Consider the following 8,207-nt stretch of genomic DNA (forward strand, 5'->3'; position numbering starts at 1 on the left):
TATAAGCTTTCAGTTCAAACAGACGCAACTTGGGCGCAGATTCTTCGTAACAAATATCTGTATTCCAAAACTTTGTCACAGGTGACAGTGAGACCAACTGATTCGCGGTTTTGGAAGGGGCTTATGAGAGTCAAGGCAACCTTCTTTAATAGAACAAAGTTTATTGTCGGTGAGGGCAATGATACACGGTTCTGGGAGGACACTTGGCTGGGTGATACGCCATTGGCACTACAGTACCCATCCCTGTATCGTATTGTCTAGCGACGTGATGCGCTAGTTGCAACGATTTTGCAGTCCACTCCCCTTAATATTCAGTTTCGGAGGGTGCTTGTTGGTGAGAGATGGGAAGTTTGGCTTCATCTGGTGCGGAGACTGATGGAAGTCCAGCTATCTCATCAGCCCGATCAGTTGTGTTGGAAACTTACTAGGTCTGGACAATTTACTGTTAAGTCGATGTACATCGATGTTATTAACTCCACTGTCATTCCTAGCTCCAAACATGTTTAGAAGGTGAGAGTGCCTTTGAAAATTAAAGTGTTTATGTGGTTTGTCCATAAACAGGTTATTTTAACAAAGGACAACTTGGTTAAGCGCAATTGGACAGGATCTACTAGGTGTAGTTTCTGTGATCAGGACGAGACCATTAAGCATCTCTTCTTTGAGTGTGCGTTGGCGAGAATTCTGTGGCGCACCGTGCAAATTGCCTTTAACATTACTCCTCCGAGTTCGGTCGGGTCGTTATTTGGAACGTGGCTGGATGGGATAGAGTCCGATACAGCTAGACATATTCGTGTAGGAGTTTGTGTGTTGTTATGGGCAATTTGGAATTGCAGAAATGATTTGGCTTTTAACAGAATAACTACTATTCATTTTTTGCAGGTTTTATTCCGTGCTACGGCGCTGATCCGTATGTGGTCCTTACTCACTCCGACGGAGGTCAGGGAGCGTTTGGTTACTGGATCTGTCCGGTGGGAGATGGTAGCGCGGGATATCTTCAACCGGTTTGGATGACGGTCATGTAATAGGATAGGCAATTAGTTTTCCTATCTTTATTTTGCCAGCCGGTTGTGGCTCTATGGCCTTTTTTTCTTGTTTTTGCGTCGAGGCTCTATGTGAGCTCGCCTTTATTTTGTTTCAAGACCTTATGACATTGTTGAACCTATTTCATTTATTTAAGTGGCCGTATGCATCGTTCTGATGCAGGCCGGGGAATCCCCCTTTTCGAAAAAATAATTTGCATGAGTTCTCAGGAGGCTTACTTCACGCTGAATCTCAAATTAGTAATGCTAACAGTGGCATAATTGCATAAAGTCTCACCAGAGTTATTTCGTACTGTATCTCAAATCAGTAATGCTAACAGAGTGGCATAATTGCATAAAGTCTCCCCAGAGTTACTTTTTTTCTGTACCTCATATCAGTAATGCTAACAGAGTGGCATGATTGCATGAAGCCAGGAGTTCTAGGAGGCTTGCAAGCCCCGATTATATGCAGGTAATAAGTAATAGCAAAAATAAAGCGGCAAAAGCATCAAAACAGCATCGTGCTCCAAGAGCATTGCTTTGTCCAGCCAAAAGCAAAGTATCTGACTATCGAGGGCGACTAATAAGGTTCCACGCCTGCATTCAGCCAAATATTCATCGGTTATTTCAAACACAGTAACTTACAGAAAACTGAAGCATGGTATTAAGCTATTTTCGAAACTTCATATGTATGGCTCGAAAACCGCACGAATGAAAACAATAGAACCTACGGTGCTTTATCAAAAGTATTTCAAACGAACTATTGGAGATGCAGCTGACTAAGCTTGGCAAATGTTGAAAACTACAATTGTTACTAAAAAAAGAGTGGTACTCAACACTTTGTTAATGCTTACCCTACAACACATCAAGGACAACAGCTGAAATGGGCTCTTACCCTGAAGCAACGGCAAAGTGTAACTTAATTACATGGGTAGTGAGGTTCAAGTATTTTGCCGCCACTCCATTAACTGGCATTTGTCTAAATATCTAATGATGTGTAGTGCAACATACTCTGACCTCCAAAAGCAACCATTTAAAATAGAAATCTTTGGCATATTATCAAGTAAAGTGGATACAACAATCTGCAACTAAATTGGTACTAGGACATTACCTGGGAGAGCTGTTGTCGCGGCTTGTGATGACGCCGTTGCCGCAGCTTGTGACGAAGATGGCTGCTCGACACCTGCTAATTAGCATTTGGTTAGTCATTTAGCTTTAGCACGTAATGTTAGTGAGTGTCGCTGATTCTGCACAATAAGTAATTCCTGAGTATTTCATGGGTAGTGAGGTTCAAGTATTTTGCCGCCACTCCATAACTGGCATTTGTCTAAATATCTAATGATGTGTAGTGCAACATACTGACCTCCAAAAGCAACCATTTAAAATAGAAATCTTTGTCATATTATCAAGTAAAGTGGACACAACAATCTGCAACTAAATTGGTACTAGGACATTACCTGGGAGAGCTGTTGTCGCGGCTTGTGATGACGCCGTTGCCGCGGGTTGTGACGAAGATGGCTGCTCGACACCTGCTAATTAGCATTTGGTTAGTCATTTAGCTTTAGCACGTAATGTTAGTGAGTTGCGCTGATTCTGCACAATAAGTAATTCCTGAGTATTTCATTCAAAGGCAAAACCAATTTTTTTTTCGAAAAGGAGGAATACCCCCGGCCTCTGCATCTGGACGATGCATACGGCCAAAGGCAAAACCATTTTACCTCCGGATGTTCTTTGCCTTCTAGCAGTGCCTTGATTATCAGCTGAAACACTGCTAACTCTTTTGCCTTTTCCTTTATGAGCAATCTTACCCTCCTTGGTCCCATCTTCGAAAGCCTCTTCTGCCAAAATGGTAATTGTTCGTTCATCATCTCGATTCGCCATTTTGTACCTTAAGACTGCATCTGGCGTCAAGTTCCTGCACTGGTTTTTTGAATAGAAATGGCTCCTTACGAGGTCATTAGCTGTTCTCCTCTGTAATTTACGCTGACACATCAGACACCGAAATTCATTTCCATCGACGTGGTAAAAGAATTCATAATATTTGACTTCATCTCTGTCATGATAGTGAGGCAGATACCTGTATTCATTTCATACAGTAGATTAGCCATATAAACAATTAGTGTGAGATATAGTTGATACAGTAGATACACTCACTCAATTTGACGGGCCAAATACATTCTCATATAATCATGGATGTGGGTTGCTAGTTCATCCGGAGTGCTGTGGTGTTGCCAAAGTTCCCTAAATACAGAAAAGATAAGAGTCATACTTTAAGATTATCGTAGTAATCAAATGTGACGAAAATCTGAGGTGCTGATAATAATGACTCACTTTCCCATCAGTAGAGTAGATCCAATCACATCGATCTGCCCGAGGAGATTCCCTCGATTGACAAATGGTGAAATGGAAAGTTGTAGTGGCTGAATATGATTTTCAAAGTAAGCATGCGCATCTTCTTTATTCTTAATCTTCTGGAACAGAACTTCCCTCCTAATGTGTAGAAACAGAGCAGCATGCACCATATGTTTCTCCATGTTATATTGGGGCATAAAGCTGGTGAGATAGTTTTCGAGACCAACCCAATCACCTTGCCTGATGAAATTTCTAAAACGGCGTTGACAGAAGTGCTGACCATTCCTATAACGTTTACAAAGCAATCAGTAACTATTATCCTGATTTCACTATGCAGATATCTTCATCAAATATAAATCTAATCTGACAAACTGCTAAAAAAATACAGCAACAGTGTAACAATTAACGAACTATTTTAACGCGCACCCTCTTGTATACCTTTCTAAAAGGTAATAAACTTTCAATTTGGACAGTTCAATTCAAAAGGGTATAACTTGAACCTCCTAAAATATTTATTTGGCTGCAAATATTCATGGAGATTCATATGGAATGTTATTAATTGCTCGTTACCTTCTACAATCAATACAATCAACATCAAATATTACCAAGTCAATATAGTCCTGTTTTTATCATATATAAAACTATACTCTGACAAAAGATGCAAAAAATTGAAATTGCGTTCGTTCTGCTCCACCTCTAACAAAAGATGTAAGAAAAAACCTTCGGGCACATATGCGACGACCAATTGATCATTACCATGACTTTTGCCACCATTAACTTCTTGGGTGTTTTTTTATTTACAGCATTTAATTAGCTCTGTTTCCGGGTCTATCAACTCAACTAATATGTATGTGTGTTTCAAAGATAAAAGCTGACAAGTTTGTAGTTGTGAAGGCCTACACTATGACATGATAAATTCGAGCAAAAAAGAAGGCAATAATAGGAAACTAAAGTTGACATTCATAAACATGCATGTGGCTTTCGTTTGTATACCTGGGCTAATAAGGTAAAAATAATGTCTATTCTAACCTTTCGAAAGGTATTACTGTTCTATTACCTCTTAAGGCCTGCACTATGACATGAGAAATTCAAGCAAAAAAGAAAGCAATAACAGGAAACTAAAGTTGACATTCATAAACATGCATGTGGCTTTCCTGTGTATACCTGAGCTGATAAGGTAATAATAATGTCTATTCCAACCTTTGGAAGGGTGTTAGTGTTCTATTACCTCTTAGGATGTAAGAGTTTTGACGGCCAGTAGAGACCACGAATAATTAAGGGTTAGTATTAATTTGGGGCCATCTTAAAATTTCTCCTAACAACAATACGTGATCTACATTGACAAACTAGAACATCTATTCATTTATTTATTTTGTTAAAAACAGGAGGATAACCCCCAGCCTCTGTGACAATTCTTTATTCAAGCACAAAGTCATATATGCTGAAATATTAAGAAATTCGAAACATTGATGTCAATCTGCTTACCAAAACGAAAAGGAAATACCCGGGACCATCTAATTGGACCTGCGTGGTGACAACATCTCAACAAATCCTACCTCTAGCCCTATTACCATGGACCTTAATCTACCGTGCAATCAACATATGACAAAAGAAAGATGCAAGACTCCAAGACAGTGCCTTGAAGAAGGAATCACCCCTCACACGACGATGTTGGTGGGTCCAACCAAAAGCCAAACCCGGGACTATCAACCCTGAAGTAGAATTTCGAACCAACACCTTCAACACGGAAATGACATGTGGACGTCGACACTATCTGATCTGGTAGAAAGCCAATCATGGGTCACCAATGTCGCCATCCACCTCTCTACTATCCCGCTCACGGAGAGCTAGCTCCCAAAGGAAAATTCACCGGAAGAGACGATGCGCTTACATTCGATGCCGCACCACCGTTTCACATCGATGGATGTTGTGTGCCAAAGCATCGCTAGCAGCCTCCGCCACCATATGATTTGCGCCTAGTAGTGGCAACAAGGAAGAGGAGCCACAACACCACACGCAACACCACCTTACGCCGCCCAAGCATCATTGTTCCCTGTCATGACGGGCTGCTACAGTGAGACGAGTCGTGCCCAGGGTTTTGAATTTCGGCCGTAAAAAATGGATTTCGGCCGAATTTCGGCCATCTCGGCCTAGGGCGAAATCTATCTTCCGCCGAAATTGGTCAAATTTGAGAAATTTTGGTCAAATTTTAATCAAATTTCAGTCAAAATTTGGTCAAATTTCGGCCGAAATTTTTAAAAACGACCGAAATTCGGCCATCTCGGCCTAGGGCGAGAAAAATCACAAAACGAAAATCAAAACGCTGGTCGTGCCACATTCCACTAATCTGGGGCTATCGCCCCCGTGCCAAATCTCGATGTGTTGTCCCCTAAACAAATGGTGTGTGGCCATCAACGCTGATAGTCACATACGACAACCACCACCCAGCACCGCGGCACGAGCTCCTCAGTCATTGACAAATCCAGGATAGCCATTGTCCAAGGCCGTTACAAGGAGACACAAGAGGGTCTGCCCGTACCGAGTGGGCTTTGCTGTCAGCATGGTTCAGAGGGGGCGAGGAGGAGGTGAAGGTCGGAGCTACAAGGGTTTCACCCAATCTACTTAGTTACCGCTTAGTAATAGCGTTAGACTTTGGGCAAAGATTGATCATCCCTTACAAATCACTAACCTACTTTGACATGGAAACCAACTAGCTAACATAATCGGACTACCATTGCCCTATTAGGGCTGCTTGAAGCTTGCGACCTAAATGAGTAGCTCATAACACAACTCAAACTCGGTAGCTAATAAGTCAAGCCGAGTTTAAATATGAGTTCTCTTATGGCACTAGTTAAGGAGTTGCTCGTTTAGCTCAGTCAAATCAACACAACATGCCTAGTCCATCTGAACTTCTGAGTACCTCATCATCTAGCCCCGTGCAACTCCCCCAAGGGTGGACGGCATTACTGGCATCGAGACACAAGCCTGGCATACATCCCGCCCCTTTACCTCGCAACACCATCCATTCCTCTCGTATATCCCGTGTTATGTCAAGGAGAGGTGGTGCCGCTACACCTCGACCTCGTCTCTAGCCCCATTTCTTCTTCGTCTCCCAATTGTCTAGATGTGGAAATGAAACATGACAATGGGGGAGATATTCGGTGCAGTTACCGTCAGGAGTGGTGAGTATGTTTCCCCCACTCTGGTAGCCGTGTCCGTCGTCTTTCTGCAAGAGACCAGCGACTAGCATTTCCTCCATGTTCTCCAATCATTGTGCCATAGGAAAGCAACCAAGCCTGGAGAGTCGAAGGTCACGAGAAGGAGCGATCTGGTCGCGAGCTAAATCATTTTCATTTATACATAAGGTTTGTTGTTTACATTTATATTGATTTTAGTAAGTTACATGAGCTAATTCATGAGTTACATGAGTCGAGTCAAGCTTTTATATGAGCTCATTATATATGTGAGTCGAACCTACCTCCTGTCTCTACCCTCGTAAGGCGCGTGGGAGCCTTTTCCCGGAGCCTTGCAAGTCGCTCGCGTCGCTCCCTGGGGGGCGGCTCGGGCGACCTAGCCGCCGCCGCCCCCGCTCCCCTTTCCTCCCTCGCTCCGCCCGCCACCGCCGGAGGAGGCCGACGGGCAAAGCCCACTCGGCGGACGGCGGTGGCGGGGCACCCTCGTCGCGCGCTGCAAGTCTTCGGCCCTGGACGAAGGCCTGCATCCTGCGGCGGCTGCGTCTGGCCAGGCGCGGGCAAGCCGGGGCGGCGGCCCCGGGATCGGCGGCGGCGCTGGTTCCTCCTCTCCCTCGTCGGGAGAGTGAGGGGCGGCGCTAAGGCTGGCCATCTTCGATCTGGTGCGGCGCATCTGGTGGCGTGCGGCGTGCCTGTGGGTTCGGCCGTGAGGACGGCGAGCCGTAGGCGTGCCAGATCTGGAGGTATTGCCCCTCACCCTTCCATGCATCCCTTCCCAGTCCCCGGGTCGGTTTGGATCCTGCCGGATCCACCTCTGGTGTGTTCTGGTGGAGCAGATCGGTGTCCGGGGGAAACCTTGGCTGCCTTAGGCTGACCGGCAGCGGCGACGCCGATTTTTGGCGCCGCTTTCCTCCTTGGGGGCGTTGCTGAGGGCACCATCTCTCCTCTCCAACCCATGTCCGGGTGAAAGCCCAAGATCCGATGCGGATCGGGCGTCGGCGGCGCCCTAGGCACCGTAACCTTCCTGGAGGCGACGCCAAGGACATTGGGATCGGATGGAAGGGTCTGCAGGTGAGGGGTGGGGGTGTGCTGCCTCCCTTCGGTGGAGCGGTGTTTCATTCTACATATTCTTGGCGGAGGCTCTTGGCGGCATGGAGCAGCGGAGGCTTGGCGTCAGATGTGTGGTGACGGACACGCGCAGGAGGTCGACGCTGTCTGGCGTCGTGGTGGCGTCGGCGGCAGCGAGACCGAGCAAGGCAGTTACAACAGTACAACTTTGAAGATGGATATGTGGTAGGTGGTTGTGGCGGCATCATACCCGGCGGGCGGCCTGGTTGAGGAGCACGCCGGACTAGTGGGTGCCCATACCCGGCAGGCGTCCAGGTTGGGACCTTAGGTCTTAGATGTTAGGTTTGGCTGCGAGGTCTGTTTGGTATTAGGCCCAGACCATTAGCGCCCCTTCATCAGTTAGATAGGAGTAGCGACAGAGGTTGCGAAGATTTTTTGTTTTGGAAAAGGGGAATTCCCCGGCCTTTGCATCAGAAAGATGCATACGGCCATCTTATTAGCCAAATAGATAAGTATCTACATGGTTCGAAAGGTCGCCAAAAGTAATAAAAAAGTACAGAAAGCTCACACAGAGCCT

This window comes from Triticum aestivum, chromosome 1B (genome assembly GCF_018294505.1).
Source record: "Triticum aestivum cultivar Chinese Spring chromosome 1B, IWGSC CS RefSeq v2.1, whole genome shotgun sequence".
NCBI classification, from domain to species: domain Eukaryota; kingdom Viridiplantae; phylum Streptophyta; class Magnoliopsida; order Poales; family Poaceae; genus Triticum; species Triticum aestivum.